Source organism: Pseudorca crassidens, chromosome 1 (assembly GCF_039906515.1).
Source record: "Pseudorca crassidens isolate mPseCra1 chromosome 1, mPseCra1.hap1, whole genome shotgun sequence".
Classification (NCBI taxonomy): domain Eukaryota; kingdom Metazoa; phylum Chordata; class Mammalia; order Artiodactyla; family Delphinidae; genus Pseudorca; species Pseudorca crassidens.
Window position 1 is genome coordinate 141,111,149 of NC_090296.1, and position 23,568 is coordinate 141,134,716.

The window sequence follows — 23,568 nt, forward strand, 5'->3', positions numbered from 1 at the left end:
TAGGCCACCTGAAACCTAGAGAGGTCCCCTGACTCAACTAAGAGCCACGTGGCTAAGAAAGGGAAAAGTAGGGATTCAGACCAAATCCTGAGTTCCATACTATTCTAGTTCCCTGGGCACATGGAAGGGTGGGTAATGAGCCACTTTAGCTCCAGAACACAATCTTTTGGGGGTGATTGGTTAAGTGGTTCTCTACATTTGCACACGGAAGGAACCAATAATTGGCTGGGAGACTCACCTTGAGTTCTCTTTCATCCAAGAGTTATCAAAATCTGTACTGAGGGAAATAATGCTAATATATCAGGAGGCTTGCCTGAGGATATGCATGCTATCATCCTCTGGAAGAGTGGTTTTTAAACTTGGCTCAGCACCAGAATTGTCCAATGAATCAGATTCCCAGGGGTGGCATCCAGGCATCTGTATCTTTTTAAAGGTGATCCCCGGATGATCCTGATGCATCTCGTCTGTGGACTAGCATTTGGGTACCACTGCCTAAAATATTGTAGATTTTATCTCCGGCTTAAGTTTCATCATTAGAGAGCTATAAACCAATTGACATCCGTTTAGCTTTGAAAATCACAGCTTTTACCATCCTGCGTAGTCATTGGTTAAAAATCAAAGATGTTATAAAATACAGCCCTATATAATTCAGAACTAGACAGTGTGTTTATGGGATGAAGGATATTGCTAAGGATATAAATGCAGTAATCAGACAAGTCTTTTAATTAACTATCTCTTAGGCTTTCCTATCAGAAGTAACATTGTTTCTCCTGATAACTATTCTTCCCTCTGTCCACGTGGAACGTGTGCTATGTAACTAATTGGGTTTCTTTCTTTAAATCGGTCACTAGGAAACCCAGAACAAAACTTACAACACTTTAGCAAACCATAAAAAATCTTATGTGTTTTGTTTCTAACTTTACTTCCGGATTCTATTTCCGTCTGTGCTTTTCTTTTTTTCTTAACATCCCCCCAGTTGCCTCACCAAACATACATTTTTTTGATCTATATTCTGTGTTTATTCACTCATGAAATGGAGCTACCTTTCACACTTTAGTTTTTCATACATTGGGATAGGACCTGCAATTAATGCATATATTTAATATGATAATGTGTTTGTTTCCTAGGGCTGCCGTAAGAAAGTATCCAAAACTAGGTGACGTAAAAGACGGGAATTTATTGTCTCACAGTTCTGGAGGTTAGAAGTCCAAAATCAAGGTGTTGGCAGGGCCATTCACTCTGATGGCTCTGGGAAGAATCTTTCCTTGTGGCTTCTAGCTTCTGGAACTTTCGGGAAATCCTTGGCATTTTTCTGGCTGGTAGATCTATCACTCCGGTCACATGGCTGTCTTCTCCCTATGTCTTCACATGGTCTCCCTCTGTGTGAGTCCAATTTTCCCCTTTTTATAAGCACACCAGTCATTTTGGATTAGGACCCACCATCATGACCTCATTTTGACTACTGCAGTAAAGACCCAATTTCCAAATTAGGTCAGGTTCTGAGGTACTGAGGATTAGAACTTCTATGTATCATTTTTTGAGGGGGCACAATTTAACTCATAGCACAGTACTTCCTTTCCTTTCTATTTTTTCCTTGATCTCTTATTGACTGTTTTCCTAGTGGTCACTTAATAGGGAGAGAATGTTAAATGTCAATATCATTTTAAAACATTAAAAGGAGTTTAATTGCCCTGACTTTTCCTGGTCACCTATAGCCTGAATCATTAATTAATAATTAACTGTACACATATCAGAGGTTGGAAAGAAATCGAGCGGGTCAAGTATTTGGATATCATCCAGAAAGGAAGTTGTGACAAAATCACCAATTATTCTTGTGGCTCTTCCAGTTTTTAATCTGTCTTAGACAGCTTGGGCTGATATAACAGAATACTATAGAGTGGGTGGCTTAAACAAAAGAGATATATTTTCTCACAGTCCTCGAGGCTGGGAAGTCCAAGATCAGACCTGGCTTTCAGACAGCTGCCTTCACACTGTGTATTCACACAGCCTTTCCTTTGTGTGTGAATGTATAGAGAGATCTCTCTCTCTCTTCCTCTTCTTATATGGACACTAAGCCCATCATGAAGGGCTCACCCTCATGACCTCATCTAATCTTGATCACCTCCCAAAGGCACCGCCTCCAAACACTACCACATTGGGGGTTAAGGCTTCAACATAGGAATTTGGGGGGTGGGGCACAAACATTCATCCCATAACATTACCTTTCCAATGTTGCTTGCTTTATGACTTCATTAGATTATCACTGTAAAGCACTAATTATCCCTTGTACCATTTTTACAACGAATATGTAGTTTGATTTTTTTTACAGGCTGAAGAGCTAGGCAAGAAATTGAGTTGCTTGAAAATGTTAAGCTCTCCACCCTGCATGCTTTATGATGCTAAATAAAAGTTGCCTTCATTGCTCGCTGCAGAATATAAACAAGTGTCAACCATCTTAGCAAAGAGGGATCATTTGATTTAATTGCAAATTAAAAAACATAAACCACCTTAAACGTGGAGCAAATGCTGAATCAAATCAATACAATAATTGCACCAGGGCAATTGAGAGGCGCACGGAGTTTCCGTACCTTGAATGCTAAAAGAAGCCAGTCGCTAGGAGGGTTGGTAAGGGTTGCTGAATGATGGGCGATCATGGTAAATTGCGCTAAACTGGCTGAGTTCTTCATTGTCTGTGGCACCACAAAGGAAGGGTCTTTGTCCTTGAAAAGCAGTTAATAGTTCTTTTTGTGTCTTGGGTTGGAGAAGTTCTTACAATTTCATAGTAGCGGGGTGAGGGGGGTGGGGGGGGGAAGGAATGCTCTGGGACCCTTGCAACGCCTTGTGTTGAATGTTGATTCTCTTGGGACCCAGCAACTATTTCTTTACAGACCTGACATATTGTGGCAGCTAAATGATGCCAGTGGAATATGTCTGATTGACAGACCCCAAGTCAATGGTGCTTTGTTGAGCCATTCAGGTGACATTGGCCCTTTGTTTAGCCCTGGAGTACAGAGCAGGCACTGGCAGACTCCATTCCAAGTTACTTTTGTTTCCTGAAAGTGCTCTTAGTCTTATTACAGGGACGACCTGGGATGAAAGATGGCTGAAATGGGTAATCCCCTTTGTCATGGGATTTGAAGGGTACGGAGAAGGTCTTCTGTCCCAAATAGCTCTCCTCTCTCATCCTGTCACAGTCCTGAAATAACTTCCCATAGACACACATTCCTTTGAGTGTCTGAAGTGCCAGTTAAAAGGCAAACACCCCTGGGAAGGATGAACACATTAAACAATTAACAGCTATTAATACTGCAATGTCAAGCTGATTCAAGAGGAAACATCCTATGTGCCCCCATGAGGTGTTCATGAAATAATGCCTGATGGTGTGTCTCAATTTAACAAATTAGCCAGTCACCTAGCAAGAACCTGAGGGAATGGGACATTCCACGTGCATGGACTGCAGGGTGCTTCGGTTGTCAGCTCCTTGGCCTTCTTTGCTTCCTGGCCTTTTGTGGGGGGATATGCTGTGTCTCTGGCCTTGCCCTCTCCAGCAGGCACAGAGGAGTATGTGCTTGTGGCGGCTGACTGTGCCTCCATGCCCAGGAGCCGTAGCCACTTTCCCTAGGCTCCCCTAGCCCTCTGTGCCCCCAGTGTGAGCTGGGTCTGAGGTCCATTTCCCTACCTGTCCCCCATCCCTCTTTCTGCTCTCAGCTCACATGCTGCACCAACAACTACCTGAGTAGCTTTCACCATTCTCTCCTGCGAGGGCCAGCCCCTGCTCTTTGCATTCCCAGCTATGGTTAGTGTCTGAAGAGACCCCTACCTGACCCCGGCCGGACATGCTTCCCTCCCCCCACCAGATCGGAACCCTCCCTTCAATTCCTCAGGAGTCTAGGTGGAGTCAAATTGGTCACAAGCCTTTGAAACCTATTATTTCTAAAGATTTGATTTATTTATTGAATAGGTAATTTGTTTATATAGTACATACATCAAAAGGCACAGAGAATAGGCAGTGAAATGATGTCTTCTGGCGAGTTGCCCAATTTCTTTTTTTTGAGGCAACCACTATTATTACTTTTTAATTTATCTTCTGGACATATTATATGCATATGTGTGTGTATGTGTATGCGTACAAATATACATATGTGTGTAACTTTCTTTCTTCCCTGACATAAAAGAACACTACTCTGATCTTGCCCCTTTCTTTCTTCCTTTCTTTATTTTTTTCTTTCTTTCCTTCCTCCCTTCCTTCCTTTCTTTCCTTCCTTCCTTCCTTCCTTCCTTCCTTCCTTCCTTCTCTTCCTTCCTTCCTTCTTCGTTTCTTTCTTCGTTTCTTTCTTTGATTCTTTGTTTCTTTCTTTCTTTCTTCATTTATTTAAAAATAGACTTTATTCCTTAGAGTAGCTTTAGGTTCACAGCAAAATTGGGAGGAAGGTACAGGCATTTCCCATATGCCCCCTGTACCCACACATGCAAAGCCTCCCCATGATCAACAGCCCTCACCAGAGGGCACATTTGTTACGACTGATGAACCTACACTGACATGCCATTATCATCCAAAGTCCATAGTTCACATCAGGGGTCACTCGGGGTATTATGCATTCAGTGGGTCTGGACAAATGTATAATGACACGTATCCATCATTACAGTATCATACAGAGTATTTTCAGTGCCTTAAAAATCCTCTGTGTTCTGCTTATTCATCCCTCCTTCCCTAAGCTATGCTTTTTCACTTAAAATTTTATCTTGGGCCTCATTCCATATCAGCATGCAGTGAGTTGCCTCATTGTTTTTAATGACTACATAGTGTTTCCTTACATGGAAGTACCATAAAGTATAGGCTGTTTTCAATCTGTTGCTTTGATAAACAATGCTGCCATGAATACCCTTTTCACATAGACCAAATGTTTAGGGTGAATATCTAGAAATAGAATTACTGTCCAAAGAGCATAGGTAGTTTAACTTTTAATTGAAATATTGCCAAGTTGTCTCCTGAACCTTATGATTTTTCAACGCTGTGCACACCAAGCCCATCCATTCCCAGACCAGATTGACATGCAGATCATTTCCCTGCCTCTTTTCTTTTTTGGCTGTGATTGCCTCATGCCTATGGCTGAATCCATGGCTCAGCAGGCAGACAAGTGATATCTGAATAGGAGGCAAACATTTCCCCAGAGTGAGAAAGAGATGGGTCAGGAGAGGGAGGTGGGAAGGCATGAAGGGAGAGGAGAGAGGGAACTAATCTTCACTGAGCATCCACAAGAAGCTTCCCCGTGAATCCCATCAGAGCATTACAGCAGCCATGGGAAGTAGGTCACAGGACCGTTGCCTTCCGCTGAGGAAACTGAGGCTCAGAGAGGTTAATCAAGTTAACTAAAGTCGCTCAGCTAGTGTTATGGGTTGAACTGTATCCCCTCAAAAACATGTGCTGAAGCCCTAGGTCTGCTCCCTCTCATCCCCCGGTACCTCAGAATGTTATTCTGTTTGGAAATAGGATTGTTGCAGATATAATTAGTTAAGAAGAGTCTATCCTGAAGTAGAGGGGGCCCTAAATCCAATATGATTGTTGTCCTTATTAGAAGAGAGAGATTTGGACACAGACACAGAGGGAAGAAGGCCATGTGAAGACTGAGTCAGAGGCTTGGACTTATGCCACCACAGGTCAAAGAACCCCTGGGCTATCAGGGGCTTGAAGAGGCATAGAAGGATCCACCCCCTAGAGTTTTAAAGGGAGCCAACACCTTACTAGACCTCCAGCCTCCAGAACTGTGAGAGAATCCATTTCTATTGTTTGTGGGACTTTGTTGTGACAGCCCTAGGAAATTAATAGAACTAGTAAGTGGCCAAGCCAGAAATCCAACCTAAACCAATCCGCATTTAAAGCCCAAGCTCACTCAAGTCTGTCATTTGGTGATTCCTGCTCACAAAACTTCAGTGGACTTGGAGGTCCAGGCCTTCCTTACAGCTGTGCCCTTCCATCCTCCATGACTCAGAAGTGGGTGAAGTGACCGGAAGCCGAGGTTCCATGCTGGCCATTTGGTGGCCCCTTCAATTCATGGTGGGTGTATTTCACGCAGGCTCCAGAAGAGTGGGAAGCTACTCTGTTTCAAATTCCTTCTTGGTCAGGACAGGACTCTCAATAAACAAATCCACCTGCTATGCGATGACATCAGGATTTTCAAACCTAATCCAGGCATTGCTAACATGATATGAGAACAATGAATGGGCCCTGGTTCCCACTGCCTGTCCGTCAAGGGGAGGCTGTGTCCTTTACAGACGGGCCTCGGGACTGACAAGGCTGTTCTGTTACTCTTTACAAGGTTGCCAGTGGAAGAAAACAACTGCTGATTTTCTCGTTTCTGCGGCAACGGGAGGACGTGGTCTGACTTCAGAGGATGTTGCTGCCTGCAATCATTCCTCCAGGGCTGCGGGAACAGTGAGGGGCCCTTGCTTGGGCTGCTTGTTGAGAGGCAGGACTCAGCCCAGGAGGGGTCCTTGGAGGAGGGAAGGACAGGACCAGGCAGAGGAGGCAAAAGAAACCAGCTTCCAAAGTCCTGGCACCTGATTTCAGCTGGCGTGGAGTTTATTGGCATATCAGAGATGACCCCAGCTTTTAAAGGGAGGGAAAATGGAGTCTTGGAGGAGAGGATCTGGGTTGGATGCACCTAGAACAGTGTTTGTAAAACAGTCCTTTAGAGTGAAAGAAGGAAATAATAGAACTTTGTTTTTTTAAAATTTATCTTGTTGACGTAAGTTGATTTACAATGTTGTGTTAATTTCTTCTGTATAGCAAAGTGATTCAGTTATACATATAACGTACATTCTTTTTCATATTCTTTTCCATTATGGTTTATCACAGGATATTGAATATAGTTCCCTGTGCTATACAGCAGGACCTTGTTGTTTATCCATTCTATATACGATAGTTTGCATCTGCTAATCCCAAACTCCCAATCCATCCTTCTCCCTCCCCCTTGGAAGTTTGAATTAGATATCTATCCTATCTCTTACTTTAAAATTTTTACTTTTTATATATTCTTTATAAAATTCATAATATATTAATAAACTCAGACAGGTAGAAAATAAACAAGTGGTATATTGGAGAACATACTCAATTTTTGAAAGCTGATAAAGGTGTATGATAAAAGGAATTTGGAGACATTATTTTAGAAGATCAATCCATAGCCTGACATTCAGGGACCTTCCTCAACTTTCCCACACCCCTTCCTCTCCAGTTCAAGCTCTGAGTCCACTGAGCCTCAAACTTAGCCTATGGATTTTGATTCATGCTGTGGTCCATTTGACCTGAATGTTGTACATACATGTGCATAGTACAAAGCCTGGCTTTGGAGCAGAGATTTGAAGGAATGACTCTTGCCTCTACCATTTACTAACTGTGGGACTTATGGAAAGTTTCCTATTCATATCTCTGAGCCTCAGTTTTCTCATCTGAAAAGTGGGCATAATGACCTTTACCTTGTAATGTTGTTAGCAGAAGGAGGTGTGATTGCAGCCAACACAAGGCAGGGCTGAGTGCCAAAAGGAGATCTTCTGACATTCAGTGTTTTTCTCACTCCAGCATGAGTGCTATGTTTCCATTTGCACTGATCATTTTATTATGGTGCACATTCTGAATGACACAGAAATGCATGCTTCAAAATGTTTGATTCTCATCATGGTGACTATAGCCATGTGTATTTGCTTTCAAATAGTAGTGATGACAACAAAACTAAAACCACGACCAACTCACCCTTCTATACAACCTTTCTTTTTAAATGAGCAAGGCCCTGTACCAAGCATTTTTCTATGTTAGCTCTTTTATTGCTTGTGACAATTTTACAGGGTATGTCCAATTATTAGACCCATTTTATAGATGGGGAAACTGAAGAACAGAGAATTTCAGACTTCTCCAAGATCACAGATCACACAGTTTATAAATGATGGGTTCAGGAAAAATCCAGTCATTTGTCCAGGTGCTGAGGTGACAAGTATCTGGATATTTGAAACTTTGAAATTTCAGGTTCATGTACACATGTCTAGGAAATGAGAGTTATCCAGAATTGTGAAGGCCAGGACTAATTCCCCTGTAGCAAAGTCAGAGCCAACCAACATGTGGCAGATACAGCTTGATAATAATGCTTCCGGGAGGCTGCAGATTCCACAGTGCTGTTTCACTTAGCATTCTGCCTCATCCTGTATATTTTGGACTGAGAAAGCAATGCAAGTTTCAGGATCAAAAGTTATCTTGCTATCTATTTGAAATGGAAATACGTGAGATGTCAGATGTAGTGATCATACCTGATCCTGTTCCAACTTTTCTCCCTCATGTTAGTTTAAAATGCCCTTTCCCTTTGGAGTTGTGCCCATCTTTGCAGCAATGACTGAGTTCCATGGATGATAAACGTAGGAGTTCAACCCTCTCTAAACACACTGTCTCAGGTTGACCTTTTTGATGATGGTGAGATAAAAGGGAAGTTTTGAAGCTAAATAGGTGGGCCAGGGATACAGTCTGACCTTCAGACTTACTTTGTTTAGCCTGAATAGTGTTTTATGCTTTAGGGATTTTACGTTAAAATCTGGATTTCTGGCTTCTTTTGAAAAATCACATGAGCCAGAACTTGGGTCTGCATCCCTGAATGAATCTACCCCACTGTCTGAAGATGAATGGAAATAACCCTCTTAGGTGGGATCTGTGGCCTCTGGTTTCTCAGAGTCCCCACCATCCCCCCGCCCCGCCCCCCATTCTCTTCCTCTGTGACAACTGCCTAACCCCTAGGGGCATTTGTATTTCCAACCTGTTTTTTTTGTTTTTTTGTTTAACATCTTTATTGGAGTATAATTGCTTTACAATGGTGTGTTAGTTTCTGCTGTATAACAAAGTGAATCAGTTATACATATACATATGTTCCCATATCTCTTCCCGCTTGCATCTCCTTCCCTCTCACCCTCTCTATCCCACCCCTCCAGGTGGTCACAAAGTACCGAGCTGATCTCCCTGTGCTATGCGGCTGCTTCCCACTAGCTGTCTGCCTTACGTTTGGTAGTGTATGTATGTCCATGCCTCTCTCGCTTTGTCACACCTTACCCTTCCCCCTCCCTATATCCTCAAGTCCATTCTCTAGTAGGTCTGTGTCTTTATTGCTGTCTTACCCCTAGGTTTTTCATGACATTTTTTTTTCTTAAATTCCATATATAACCTGTTTTAAGGAATATCTTGCGGATAGGAACTTGTTAGAAAGTTAATGAGCCCCTCATTACCCAAATAAGGCTGGATAGGGACAATGGGGCTCTCTTAGCTCGGGCTGCTACAACAAAAATACCATAGACTGGGTGGCTTTATGAACAACAGGAATTTAGTTCTCACAGTTGCTGAGGCTGGAAGTCTGAAATCAGGAGGCGGCATGGTTGGGTTCTGGTGAGAGCCCTCTTCTGAGTGGCAAATGGCGAACTTCTTTTAACCTCACATGGTGGAGAGCAGAGCAGGGGACAAATTTCTCTCATGACTCTTAGGAGGATATTAATCCCTTTCATCTAAGCCTGATTACCTGGCAAAAGTCCAAACTCCTAATCTCATCACACTGGGGGTGGGGTAGGGTTTCAGTGTATGAATTTGGGGGAGACACAAACATTTAATCCATACCAGGGAGCATGGGAGTGTTGGTGAGAATGTGGGGTGGTGGAGGCAGGAAAGGGGGAGAAGTGAGGAAGAAGTGGAGAGTTCTTCTTAGTGAAGCTCCTTGAAATATATTCTGCTTCAGACCATAGAGGAGGATTTTGCACTGGGCTGTCTCCTGATGGGAACAGTAGATGAGAAGACTGATTCCAATGACAGATTTGAAATTGAGACATTCAGGGCTAGAGATGGTTAGGTTAGGTTAGGCTGGTGAGGAGAAGATGACATGATTTCCTTGTTTCAAGGGAAATGCAACTGTGTTCTTGAATGTTGTGAAGAAAAGGTGATAGAGCACCCACCACAAAAGTGGGGCCCCTCTCCCACGTCCCACCCCAGAGCTTTCTGCCGATGTCTCTTCAGCAAGTTGAAAAGAGGGCAACTGCCTCTTCCGATTGGTGTAGAGGCTGGGCGACCTCCTTGGAGTCTGTGAGCAGGGGATCTGGAAGTTTACTCTCCCCCTCCCTGGAATGAGCAACATTCCCCGGTACTCATACAGGTTCTGTTCTAAGTTTTATTTTGCTCCCTCAGATCCCCAAAGGCGATTACATCCTGAGAGGCCAGAGACATAAGACTTTGGAGATGCCACAGATGTAGATAAACATTGGATTTATTTCCGTGAAGGACTATCCCATGACCAGTCAGCCAAAGAGCAGCCCACACACAACGAGGACCCTTTTTATTATTACCGTCAGTGAGTCCTTCATGATACTTATAGGGCCCCATCTTAGGAGTTAGTGACCAAAGTAATTATACTATTAGAATAGGCAATGGGCATTTTTATCTTACAGATTAGACCAAGTTTTATCAGATAGCATTTTGCCAGCAGAAAACTACATCTTGGCTCAGATCATCGGTCCCTTTGGAACCTGCGTATATTAGGTTAAAATCCAACCTTGCATCCCATCCGTTTATTAGCACATTTTTCACGACTCTTTGCCACGGAACCTTTGCGTCTTGAAGGCACTCTGTAGTTTGAGGGCGAAGTCGTGGTTTCTGGCATCACATTACAGCTGCAAGTTCTTTTGCTTAAATCTGCGGGAGTGGGACATTCATTTCCCTGAAATGTGTAAGGGAAGACTTTTTCTATGTAGCTTCTGGGTCTCTAAGCACGTCCTTCACTCCCTCTATAATTCTCTCCCCCATTCTGCACCAGGCTGACTCCTATTTGTCCCTCCAAAGTCCGCCCAGGTGCCCCTGCTCTATAAACCTCCCTGACCCTCCAGTGTTGCCCCCTTTCCACCCCGTGTTCCTCTAGAACCAAGTGCTTATCTCTATTTTACCATTTATTTATCTCTGATTGTCTGAGCATCTCCCCAACCCACCTGTCAGCCCCTGAGGGCAAGGCTGTGTCTTGTTCTTTCAAGAAGGATTTTTCTGATCAGATCCTTCCCTTTCCCACCCACTCTCTGCCTGGGTCAGATGCCTCTTCTCTGGGTTTTCCCTCAACTCTACTCACCTTGGATCAGAATCATCTGTTCAGGTTTCTCTATCCAGACCGCACTTCCTTGTATCTCTTTGTATCTGACCACCTTGTGTCCTAATGGTCAACACGTTGGTAGGTGACCAACTCATCCTGGTTTGCCTGAGACTTTTCCTGGTTTAAAATGGAAAGTCCCATAATTCCACTCCTGGGTATACACCTGAAAACATTGAAACGGGTACTCAAACACATACATGTACACCCACGTTCACAGCAGCACTACTCACAAGAGTCAAAAGGTGGAAACAGCCCAAATGCCATCAATGGATGAATGGCTAAACCACATGTGGTCTATCTATATTGTGGAATATTACTCAGCCATAAAAAGGAGTGAAATACTAATACGTGCTACAGTGTGGATGAACCTCGAAAACATTACGCTGAGTCAAAGAAGCCAGATATAAAAGATCACATTCTGTATGATTCCATTTCTGTGACATGTCCAGAACAGGCAAATCCACAGAGATAGAACACAGTCTGGTGGTTACTCGGGGCTGGGGGGAGGAGGGAGAATGGAGAGCGACTGCTTACTGAGGACAGAATTGCCTTTTGGGGTGGTGAAAATATTCTGGAACTAGATGGAGGTGCTGGTTGCTCAACATTGTGAATATAGCAAAGGCCACTGAATCGTTCACTTGAAAATGGTGAATTTTACGTTATGTGAACATCATCTCCGAAAATAAAAGCCAACCAACCTATCAACCAACCAACTCTTGGAAACCCTAATTGTAGGGGTCTCTCTCTTAAAAAAGAGACGGGAAGGAAGGGAATTCTGCTTCCTTAGTGAAGTCAAACTCAAGACTTTTCAAAGCTTTTTTTAAAAAAAAGTATTTATTTTATTTATTTTTGGCCACAATTGGTCTTTGTTGCTGCACATGGCCTTTTCTCTAGTTGCGGAGATTGGGGTCTGCTCTTCATCGCGGTGCACGGGCTTCTCACTGTGGTAGATTCTCTTGTTGCGGAGCATGGGCTCTAGGCACATGGGCTTCAGTAGTTGCAGGACGTGGGCTCAGTAGTTGTGGCTCGCGGGCTCTAGAGCACAGGCTCGGTAGCTGTGGCGCACGGGCTTAGTTGTTCCGTGGCATGTGGGATTTTCCCGGGATCAAACCCATGTCCCCTGCATTGGCAGGCGGATTCTCAACCACTGCGCCACCAGGGAAGCCCTCAAAGCTTTTCAAGTAGCATCTGCTAGTGGCAGAGGAAGGCCATGGCACCCTGACCCTCCCCGTTGGGGGACCCTCCTGACAGGTGCTGTGGCCTCCATCCTGGGTCCAAGAGGCCTCAAGCCTCCTTTCACACTCAGGCCCACAGCCCAGCCAAGTAGCTTGGATCTTTAAAGACAGACGTTAGAGGATAATCAAAAGGAAACAAACCCCACGAGTACAAGAGAGATTTGTACAGCACAGGCTTCTGCTCTTATAGTTACCTCCTGGGGCAGAGTTGCAGGCTCATGCCTGCCCCATGTTATCCCAGGAAAGTAAGGACATGCCCCGGAAATGTCCAACACTGCATCCTGTAATCTTAGAATAAGCAAATTAGAAAAGCTTCCTTTCTCTGGCTGGATTCCCCCCACCTTCAGGAAGCAGGACCCCGAGGAAGACCTCCAAGGCAGTTAGCATGTGTGCGGGGAGGTGCGTTGGGGGCACTGATGGCTCTTCGGACGTTTTGGAGACCCCCAGGAAGTTCCGGGGGAGGACCCTCAGGCTCTCTTGAAAGAGATTTTACTTTACATATTCTTACTTTCCAGGTTGTTCATTGTCTGGGAATAAGAGATAAGGACCCTGGAGTAAGTACTAGCATGAGCCTGGTGAGTTGTAGAAGGAACCTAGTCTGTAGAGAACTGGGGAGCTCTTGGGATTGAGAGTTCTGCAGAGTTCTGCAGAGTCTTGGGATTGGGGTGGCTCCTGCCTGCGTGAAGGACTGGCTGGTCTTTCTGTTGCTGGTAAGGTCACAGGCATGGAGTCCTCTCTGTCCTTGATGTTGAACGAGTGCTGGTCTGGCCTGCCTTGTCAGACACCAGCTGGCAGGTGCAGCTCTCTCTCAGGGCCGCCTCTGTTCAGGGCTCCGCAGCAGCTCTGACTTACGCGAGCAGATGAGGGGAAATAAAAGCGTATGCAAAGGAACCCAAGAGCTGGAATGGAGGCATCTGCAAAACAAACAGAAGAGGCACCTGAAATAGAAGAGACTGGGAAGGATGATTTCAGCAAAAATTACCACCGAGTGTATTAGTTTTCGATGGATTACGTAACAAATCACCACAGACGTGGTGGCTTGAAATAATAGAAATTTATTCTCTCAGAGCTCTGGAGGCCAGAAGTTTAAAATCCAGGTGTCAGCAGGGCTGTGCTCCCTCTGAAGGATCTAGAGGAGAATCCGTCTTTGCTCCTTCAGCTTCTGGGGGCTCCTGGCAATCCTTGGTGACTTTTGGAGGCATAACTCTAATCTCTCCCTTCATTGTCACATGGCCTTCTTCTATGTGCCCTCTCTCTCTCTGTCTCTCTCTTTTTTTTTTAATGAGGACACTAGTTCTTGGATTAGGGCCCATCCTAATCCAGTATGACTCATCCAAACTAATTATATCTGCACAGACCCTATTTCCAAATCAGGTAACATTCCGAGGTTCTGGGTGGACAGAAATTTGGGGGACACTGTTCAACCCACTATACTATGAAGGAAGATTTTGGTATAGCAGAAAAAGACTTCTTGGCACTAAAAAAGTATAGTTTGCCAACTAAGAAATTCAAGAGATGAACTGAATGAGAAGATGAGGCCTGAATTAGTGGCCTGCGAGACCGAGAGGAAGAAATAACCTGAACAGAGAAGAAATGCAAAGAGAAGGCATTCGCATAGGACAAGATAGGAGCCATGGAGGATGGATCCAGGAACCCGATGTTAGTTCCACAAAGCAAAAGAGAAACAGAGGAGAGTTAAAAAGAAAACAAATAATGCAAAAATAAAACATTGCTTAAGCGAAAGCAAATTCTTTGACTCTTCAAAAGAGGTTTTGCCGTGCTCCAGAAAAGATTGTGGAACTGAAACAGACTTATGCATAATCTGGGAAAATTCCTGGTAAACTTCAAGGATAAAGAAAAATATCCCACAAGCTAAGGGACACAGGCATTCAGCTCAAGGACCATTTCCTCAGATATTTACCATTCCTCTCTTTACTGGTTTGTTAAGCCATTGGTTGTTATATAACTTTCCATGTTTCTCTAACAAGTTTGCAAGTTCTTGATAGTAAAGATGGTGTTTTGTTCATATTTCTATCTGTCTTCATATCTGACCATGCAAAAAATTGATGCACAAGACGAGAACTAGGATACCCTAAAGTTCAATAGACAATAGTCTAAGAGGTACATAGGCAACATTCAGAACTACAGATGGGGCTAGCGGCCTTATGCTTTTGCAGTGGCCTAAAGTGTGTCACAGTTTGAGACCGAGGAGTCCTAAGGTTTGGTTAGAATCTTAGTGTGGAGATGGTGATGGAAGGGAAGAAACCCCTGTCTTTATTTATTTATTTATTTTTTGGTGCGCCATGTGGCATGCTGGATCTTAGTTCCCCAACCAGGGATTGAACACGTGCCCCCTGCGTTGGGAGTGGGGAGTCTTAACCACTGGACCACCAGGGAAGTCCCGAGAAAGTCCTACATGGCAGAGCTGGGCCAGGGAAACCCACCTGCCGTCCCCCAGTCTACTCAAGACTGGCTTGGAGGCGAACATTACCATGAGATACCATATTACTGTCAGGCTTCACTCTCAAAGTCCAAGTTCAAGAGACAGGGTCCAGCCTCCTAAGAAGAGGGATTTTCAAGAGCTAGGCAGGGATGTTCAGCTTTCTGGCCTCCAAGGTATGGTCCAAGGCACTGGTCTGATATGAGCTAATCAGGAAACAGGCACAAGCCCAGGCACATGGATGTGATAAAAAGTGTAAAACGCAGGGTTTGGAAAAGACTGCAGTTCAACTGGCAAAGTAGGTGTCGAAGCTCACCCCAGTTTGAGGTCAGGGCCTGGGGATCAGGCAGGTCCGTGTTTGACCCCCTAGCTGCTCTGCCCACCAGCTGTGCAATACTGGGCAAGTGCCTACACACTCCAAGAATTGTCACAAGGATAAAAACTCTTAAATAAATGAAATATAAAAATAAATCAAAGTTCTGGTGCAGTTATAGGTACATAACAAGGACTCAATGAATGATATTGGTTTGTTATTAGTATTTGTTTCTCCTCCTCCCCCTCCCCCTCCTCCTCCTCCTTCGTCTTCTTTCTTCTTCTTCCTATTCTCCTCTTTTTCTTCTTCTCAGTGACAAGGCTGTTTCTAGTTCTCAGCTGGTGGGCTGGGATGACTCCCGTACCCTCCATTCGGGTTGGGGCTGACTCAGGACTGCATCTGAGGTTCAGGTTATGTGGGAGGGATTTGGGGGAGGGTCAGCAAGGTCTGACAATGGCCCATTCCTCTGAAGGTGCCCTCATTTAGCTCCATCACAGAGCAGAGAGAGGAGTTGGAATTACCACTCTTCATTTTTGGCTCTTTATTTTGAAATCATGATACTGGTCATCATCTTCTCCAAAGTTTTTATTCCCTGAAGGCCTTGGCAAACAATTCTGTCATCACGTCTCCTTTTCAAGAAAATAAATTTCAAGCTCACAAGTGATGTGAAAGTGCATGTTTTTCCCCATGCAAAATGTTAAAGATGCCAGGTACCAATTTTAGTTTTCTTTCTTTCTTTTTTTTAAAAAAAATCCTTATATTCATTTAATAAATGGTGAATTTTTGCCCTGTGAAATACACTGAAGTTAGTGTAAAATGAGTAAGGCATGATCATTACTCTCAGGGTATTCACTCACTGATTAATAGGGGGAGATAAGAAATAGAAAAAGTGCTGATAGATAGATCGACTGATTGATAGATAGATAGACAGATAGTTAGATAGATAGGAGGCTATGAAATCTACAAATATGTTGCTAAGGGACTCCAGAGGCAAAAGCCATCCCTTCCAGCTAAATAGAATCAGAGAGCTGTGTCTGATAATAATACTTGCCATATGCTTTTTGGGCTAGAGATTGGGCTATTGCTGTTGTATTTATTATCCCTTTATTTATTATAGTAGCCCAAGGAGGTATGTCCTAAAACTAAGGTTTAGCGAGCTTAAGTAGCTTGCCCAAGGACACATCACTTGTAAGGTACTGATGGATTCACAGCCATGGTCATGTTCCTTCTCTCCTAAAAATCCTCCAGTTATGTCCCTTCACACTCAAAATAGAATTAAAATCCCTCCCGGCCCCCAGTCTACAAGGTCTTACATGGCCCGGCCCCTCTCAAGCCTCACCTGCTCTGTCTCCTTCTAGCTTGATATGCTTCAGCTACCCTCACATCCTTCTAGTTCTTCAGAATCTCCAAACTCATCCATTCCCTAAGCCTTTGCTGCCCAAGTTTTCTTTCCTTGAAATGCTTTTTCTTCAGAAGAGGAGGAGGTTGTCTCCTCGTAGGTCTCAGATGAAATCCCCCTCTCCAAGAGGCCTTTCTGGCCTGAGCTGCCCAGTTATGCTCTGTTGTCTAAACCATGGTTTATTTTCTTCCTGGCACATGACGTCCATGGATATTTTCTTTCACTACCTCCTGTTAGGATGACTGCCCCGTGAGCACAGCACCTGGTCTGTCTTGTACACCATATTTAGGACAGTCCCAGCTCATGGTCAGCTCTCAATAAACAGATGCCAATTGAGTGAAAAAAGAAGTATCAAGTCCTAGAATTGGATGCGGAGGGAATTTAAGAGCAGAAAGAAGGGGTGGGGGGGAGGGTGAGTAGAGACAGAGACAGAGAGAGAGAGACAGAGACAGAGAGAATTTACTGGAAAGATCAAATCTGCCTGGAGTACAGCAGCAGAGCTTGAAAGGTACTTTTGGAACAGGGGGTCAACTCTGCTTCTCTCTGAGCTGTAGTTTCCAATGTCAGGTTCAAGAGTTTGAACTTGATTTGCTAAAGTGCCATTTGGGCAAGGGAATTAAGCCTGTGAGGATAAGGTTTACACCATTTTGGCATGGGGGTGACCACTACCAGTGTTTAAAAAATATGTTATGAATCTTGAGAGGAAGGACTGTTTTGCTTTTTTAGACATTTTCATGGATCCTGCACAATGGCTTTCTCTTGATGGAAGAAGCAGGGCAAAGGGAAGGCCAGGCCTCCTCTAGTCCCCATGAGACAGACAGTGTGTGATGGAACCTTCTGCTGCTTACCCATGGTGCCCAGGACAGAATTCAACTATGGAAAGCCATGCTCCAGAGAGGGCACCCAAATTTGACCTGGTTGTCCAAACCAGGGAAGGGGAATCTAGAGTTTAATTAATAGGAATTAAAGTAAAGACCTGCCATGAAGAGGAGACCAGGATTATTTCTGGGGGTCATGGGACATTAGGGAAACTATTGACTTTGGAACACATACTGGTTATGGTAAAGAAAGGCAGGGCAATTCCGTGGGAGAGGAGAGGGCTTTCTTTCTTCCTTCCTTCCTCTCTTTCTTTCTTTCTAAATTAGAGTATAGTTGATTTACAATATTATGTTAGTTTTAGGTATACAGAATAGTGATTCAGTATTTTTGCAGCTTATACTCCATTATAAGTTATTACAAGATAATGCATATAATTTCTTATGTTATGCAGTAAATCCCTGTTGCTTATCTATTTTATTTTTTACATATTTATTTATTTATTATCATATTTATTGGAGTATAATTACTTTACAATGGTGTGTTAGTTTCTGCTTTATAACAAAGTGAATCAGTTATACATATGTTCCCATATCTCTTCCCTCTTGCGTCTCCTTCCCTCCCACCCTCCCTATCCCACCCCTCCAGGCGGTCACAAAGCACTGAGCTGATCTCCCTGTGCTATGCGGCTGCTTCCCACTAGCTATCTACCTTACGTTTGGTAGTGTATATATGTCCATGCCTCTCTCTCGCTTTGTCACAGCTTACCCTTCCCCCTCCCTATATCCTCAAGTCCATTCTCTAGTAGGTCTGTGCCTTTATTCCTGTCTTACCCCTAGGTTCTTCATGACATTTTTTTTTCTTAAATTCCATATATATGTGTTAGCATATGGTATTTGTCTTTCTCTTTCTGACACACTTCACTCTGTATGACAGACTATAGGTCTATCCACCTCATCACAAACAGCTCAATTTCGTTTCTTTTTATGGCTGAGTAATATTGCATTGTATATATGTGCCACAACTTCTTTATCCATTCATCTGATGATGGACACGTAGGTTGTTTCCATCTCTGGGCTATTGTAAATAGAGCTGCAATGAACATTTTGGTACATGATTCTTTTTGAATTATGGTTTTCTCAGGGTATATATGCCCAGTGGTGGGATTGCTGGGTCATATGGTAGTTCTATTTGTAGTTTTTTAAGGACCCTCCATACTGTTCTCCATAGTGGCTGTAACAATTCACATTCCCACCAGCAGTGCAAGAGTGTTCCCTTTTCTCCACACCCTCTCCAGCATTTATTGTTTCCAGATTTTTTGATGATGGCCATTCTGACCGGTGTGAGATGATATCTCATTGTACTTTTGATTTGCATTTCTCTAATGATTAATGATGTTGAGCATTCCTTCATGTGTTTGTTGGCAGTCTGTATATCTTCTTTGGAGAAATGTCTATTTAGGTGTTCTGCCCATTTTTGGATTGGGTTGTTTGTTTTTTTGTTATTGAGCTGCATGAGCTGCTTATAAATTTTGGAGATTAATCCTTTGTCAGTTGCTTCATTTGCAAATATTTTCTCCCATTCTGAGGGTTGTCTTTTGGTCTTGTTTATGGCTTCCTTTGCTGTGCAAAAGCTTTGAAGTTTCATTAGGTCCCATTTGTTTATTTCTGTTTTCATTTCCATTTCTCTAGGAGGTGGGTCAAAAAGAATCTTGCTGTGATTTATGTCATAGAGTGTTCTGCCTATGTTTTCCTCTAAGAGTTTGATAGTTTCTGGCCTTACATTTAGGTCTTTAATCTATTTTGAGCTTATTTCTGTGTATGGTGTTAGGGAGTGATCTAATCTCATACTTTTACATGTACCTGTCCAGTTTTCCCAGCACCACTTATTGAAGAGTCTGTCCTTTCTCCACTGTATATTCCTGCCTTCTTTAGCAAAGATAAGGTGACCATATGTGCATGGGTTTATCTCTGGGCTTTCTATCCTGTTCCATTGATCTATATTTCTGTTTTTGTGCCAGTACCATACTGTTTGATTACTGTAGCTTTGTAGTATAGTCTGAAATCAGGGAGTCTGATTCCTTCAGCTCAGCTTTTCGTTCTCAAGATTGCTTTGGCTATTCGGGATCTTTTGTGTTTCCATACAAATTGTGAAATTTTTTGTTCTACTTCTGTGAAAAATGCCAGTGGTAGTTTGATAGGGATTGCATTGAATCTGTAGATTGCTTTGCGGAGTACAGTCATTTTCACAATGTTGATTTCTCCAATCCAAGAACATGGTATATCTCTCCATCTGTTTGTATCATCTTTAATTTCTTTCATCAGTGTCTTATAGCTTTCTGCATACAGGTCTTTTGTCTCCTTAGGTAGGTTTATTCCTTGATATTTTATTCTTTTTGTTGCAATGGTAAATGGGAGTGTTTTCTTAATTTCACTTTCAGATTTTTCATCATTAGTGTATAGGAATGCCAGAGATTTCTGTGCATTTTTTTGTATCCTGCTACTTTACCAAATTCATTGATTAGCTCTAGTAGTTTTCTGGTAGCATCTTTAGGATTCTCTGTGTATAGTGTCATGTCATCTGCAAACAGTGACAGCTTTACTTCTTCTTTTCCAATTTGGATTCCTTTTATTTACTTTTCTTCTCTGATTGCTGTGGCTAAAACATCCAAAACTATGTTGAATAAGAGTGGTGAGAGTGAGCAACCTTGTCGTGTTCCTGATCTTAGTGGAAATGCTTTCAGGTTTTCACCATTGAGGACGATGTTGGCTGTGGGTTTGTCATATATATGGCCTTTATTATGTTGAGAACAGTTCCCTCTATGCCTGCTTTCTGCAGGGTTTTTATCATAAATGGGTGTTGAATTTTGTTGAAAGCTTCCTCTGCATCTATTGAGATGATCATATGGTTTTTCTCCTTCAATTTGTTAATATGGTGTATCACTTTGATTGATTTGCGTATATTGAAGAATCCTTGCATTCCTGGAATAAACCCCACTTGATCATGGTGTATGATCCGTTTAATGTGCTGTTGGATTCTGTTTGCTAGTATTTTCTTGAGGATTTCTGCATCTATGTTCATCAGTGATATTGGCCTGTAGTTTTTTCTTTGTGACATCCTTGTCTGGTTTTGGTATCAAGGTGATGGTGGCCTCGTAGAATGAGTTTGGGAGTGTTTCTCCGTCTGCTATATTTTGGAAGAGTTTGAGAAGGATAGGTGTTAGCTCTTCTCTAAATGTTTGATGGAATTCACCTGTGAAGCCATCTGGTTCAGGGCTTTTGTTTGTTGGAAGATTTTTAATCACAGTTTCAATTTCAGTGCTTGTGATTGGTCTGTTCATATTTTCTATTTCTTCCTGATTCAGTCTTGGCAGGTTGTGCATTTCTAAGAATTTGTCCATTTCTTCCAGGTTGTCCATTTTATTGGCATAGAGTTGCTTGTAGTAATCTCTCATGATCTTTTGTATTTCTGCAGTGTTAGTTATTATTTCTCCGTTTTCATTTCTAATTCTATTGATTTGAGTCTTCTCCCTGTTTTTCTTCAGGAGTCTGGCTAATGGTTCATCAATTTTGTTTATCTTCTCAAAGAACCAGCTTTTAGTTTTATTGATCTTTGCTATCATTTCCTTCATTTCTTTTTCATTTATTTCTGATCTGATTTTTATGATTTCTTTCCCTCTGCTAACTTTGGGGTTTTTTGTTCTTCTTTCTCTAATTGCTTTAGGTGCAAGGTTAGGTTGTTTATTCGAGATGTTTCCTGTTTCTTAAGGTAGGATTGTATTGCTATAAACTTCCCTCTTAGAACTGCTTTTGCTGCATCCCATAGGTTTTGGGTCATCGTGTCTCCATTGTCATTTGTTCCTAGGTATTTTTTGATTTCCTCTTTGATTTCTTCAGTGATCACTTCGTTATTAAGTAGTGTATTGTTTAGCCTCCATGTATTTGTAGTTTTTACAGATCTTTTCCTGTAATTGATACCTAGTCTCATAGCATTGTGGTCGGAAAAGATACTTGATACAATTTCAATTTTCTTAAATTTACCAAGGCTTGATTTGTGACCCAAGATATGATCTATCCTGGACAGTGTTCCATGAACACTTGAGAAAAATGTGTATTCTGTTGTTTTTGGATGGAATGTCCTATAAATATCAATTAAGTCCATCTTGTTTAATGTATCATTTAAAGCTTGTGTTTCCTTACTTATTTTCATTTTGGATGATCTGTCCATTGGTGCAAGTGGGGTTTTAAAGTCCCCTACTATGAATGTGTTACTGTCGATTTCCCCTTTTATGGCTGTTAGTATTTGCCTATGTATTGAGGTACTCCAATGTTGGGTGCATAAATATTTATAATTGTTATGTCTTCTTCTTGGATCGATCCCTTGATCATTATGTAGTGTCCATCTTTGTCTCTTCTAATAGTCTTTATTTTAAAGTCTATTTTGTCTGATATGAGAATTGCTACTCCAGCTTTCTTTTGGTTTCCATCTGCATGAAATATCTTTTTCTATCCCCTTACTTTCAGTCTGTGTCTCTAGGTCTGAAATGGGTCTCTTGTAGACAGCAAATATATGGGTCTTGTTTTTGTATCCATTCAGCCAATCTGTGTCTTTTGGTGGGAGCATTTAGTCCATTTACCTTTAAGGTAATTATCGATATGTTATGTTCCTATTCCCATTTTCTTAATTGTTTTGGGTTCGTTATTGTAGGTCTTTTCCTTCTCTTGTGTTTCTTGCCTAGAGAAGTTCCTTTAGCAGTTGTTGTAAAGCTGGTTTGGTGGTGGTGAACTCTCTCAGCTTTTGCTTGTCTGTAAAGGTTTTAATTTCTCCATCAACTCTGAATGAGATCCTTGCTGGGTAGAGTAATCTTGGTTGCAGGTTTTTCTCCTTCATCACTTTAAATATGTCCTGCCAGTCCCTTCTGGCTTGCAGAGTGTCTGCTGAAAGATCAGCTGTTAACCTTATGGGGATTCCTTTGTGTGTCATTTGTTGTTTTTCCCTTGCTGCTTTTAATATGTTTTCTTTGTATTTAATTTTTGACAGTTTGATTAATATGTGTCTTGGCATATTTCTCCTTGGATTTATCCTGTATGGGACTCTCTGTGCTTCCTGGGCTTGATTAACTATTTCCTTTCCCATATTAGGGAAATATTCAGCTATAATCTCTTCAAATATTTTCTCAGTCCCTTTCTTTTTCTTTTCTTCTTCTGGAACCCCTATAATTCGAACGTTGGTGCATTTAATGTTGTCCCAGAGGTCTCTGAGACTGTCCTCAGTTCTTTTCATTCTTTTTTCTTTATTCTGCTCTGCAGTAGTTATTTCCACTATTTTATCTTCCAGGTCACTTATCTGTTCTTCTGCCTCAGTTATTCTTCTATTGATCCCATCTAGAGTATTTTTAATTTCATTTATTGTGTTGTTCATCATTGTTTGTTTCATGTTTAGTTCTTCTAGGTCCTTGTCAAATGTTTCTTGCATTTTGTGTATTCTATTTCCAAGCTTTTGGATCATCTTTACTATCATTATTCTGAATTCTTTTTCGGGTAGACTGCCTATTTCCTCTTCATTTTTTAGGTTTAGTGGGTTCTTGTCTTGCTTCTTCATCTGCTGTGTGTTTTTCTGTCTTCTCATTTTGCTTATCTTACTGTGTTTGGGGTCTCCTTTTTGCAGGCTGCAGGTTCGTAGCTCCCGTTGTTTTTGGTGTCTGTCCCCAGTGGCTAAGGTTGGTACAGTGGGTTGTGTAGGCTTCCTGGTGGAGGGGACTTGTGCCTGTGTTCTGGTGGATGAGGCTGGATCTTGTCTTTCTGGTGGGCAGGTCCACGTGTGGTGGTGTGTTTTGGGGTGTCTGTGGACTTATTATGATTTTAGGCAGCCTCTCTGCTAATGGGTGGGGTCGTGTTCCTGTCTGGTTAGTTGTTTGTCATAGGATGTTCAGCACTGTAGCTTGCTGGTCGTTGAGTGAAGCTGGGTGCTGGTGTTGAGATGGAGATCTCTGGGAGATTTTCACCATTTGATATTTATGTGGAGCTGGGAGGTCTCTTGTGGACCAGTGTCCTGAAGTTTGCTGTCCCACCTCAGATGCACAGCACTGACTCCTGACTGCAGCACCAAGAGCCTTTCATCCACACGGCTCAGAATAAAATGGAGAAAAAGTAGAAAGAAAGAATTAGCAGAAGTAGAAAGAAAGAAAGAAAGACAGGAGGGAAGGAGGGAGGGAGGGA

The 23,568-nt window shown here is 42.4% G+C and overlaps 1 long non-coding RNA gene across 1 annotated transcript; it reads right to left on the reverse strand.

The window, feature by feature from the left end:
* Window positions 1–10,316: 10,316 nt before the first annotated feature.
* On the reverse strand, window positions 10,317–16,671 carry LOC137202139 (uncharacterized). Its single transcript, XR_010932473.1, has 3 exons — window positions 16,475–16,671; window positions 11,127–11,310; window positions 10,317–10,727 (listed from the first exon to the last, which is right to left on the reverse strand). It is a non-coding gene; the product is annotated as an uncharacterized lncRNA (long non-coding RNA).
* Window positions 16,672–23,568: the final 6,897 nt, after the last annotated feature.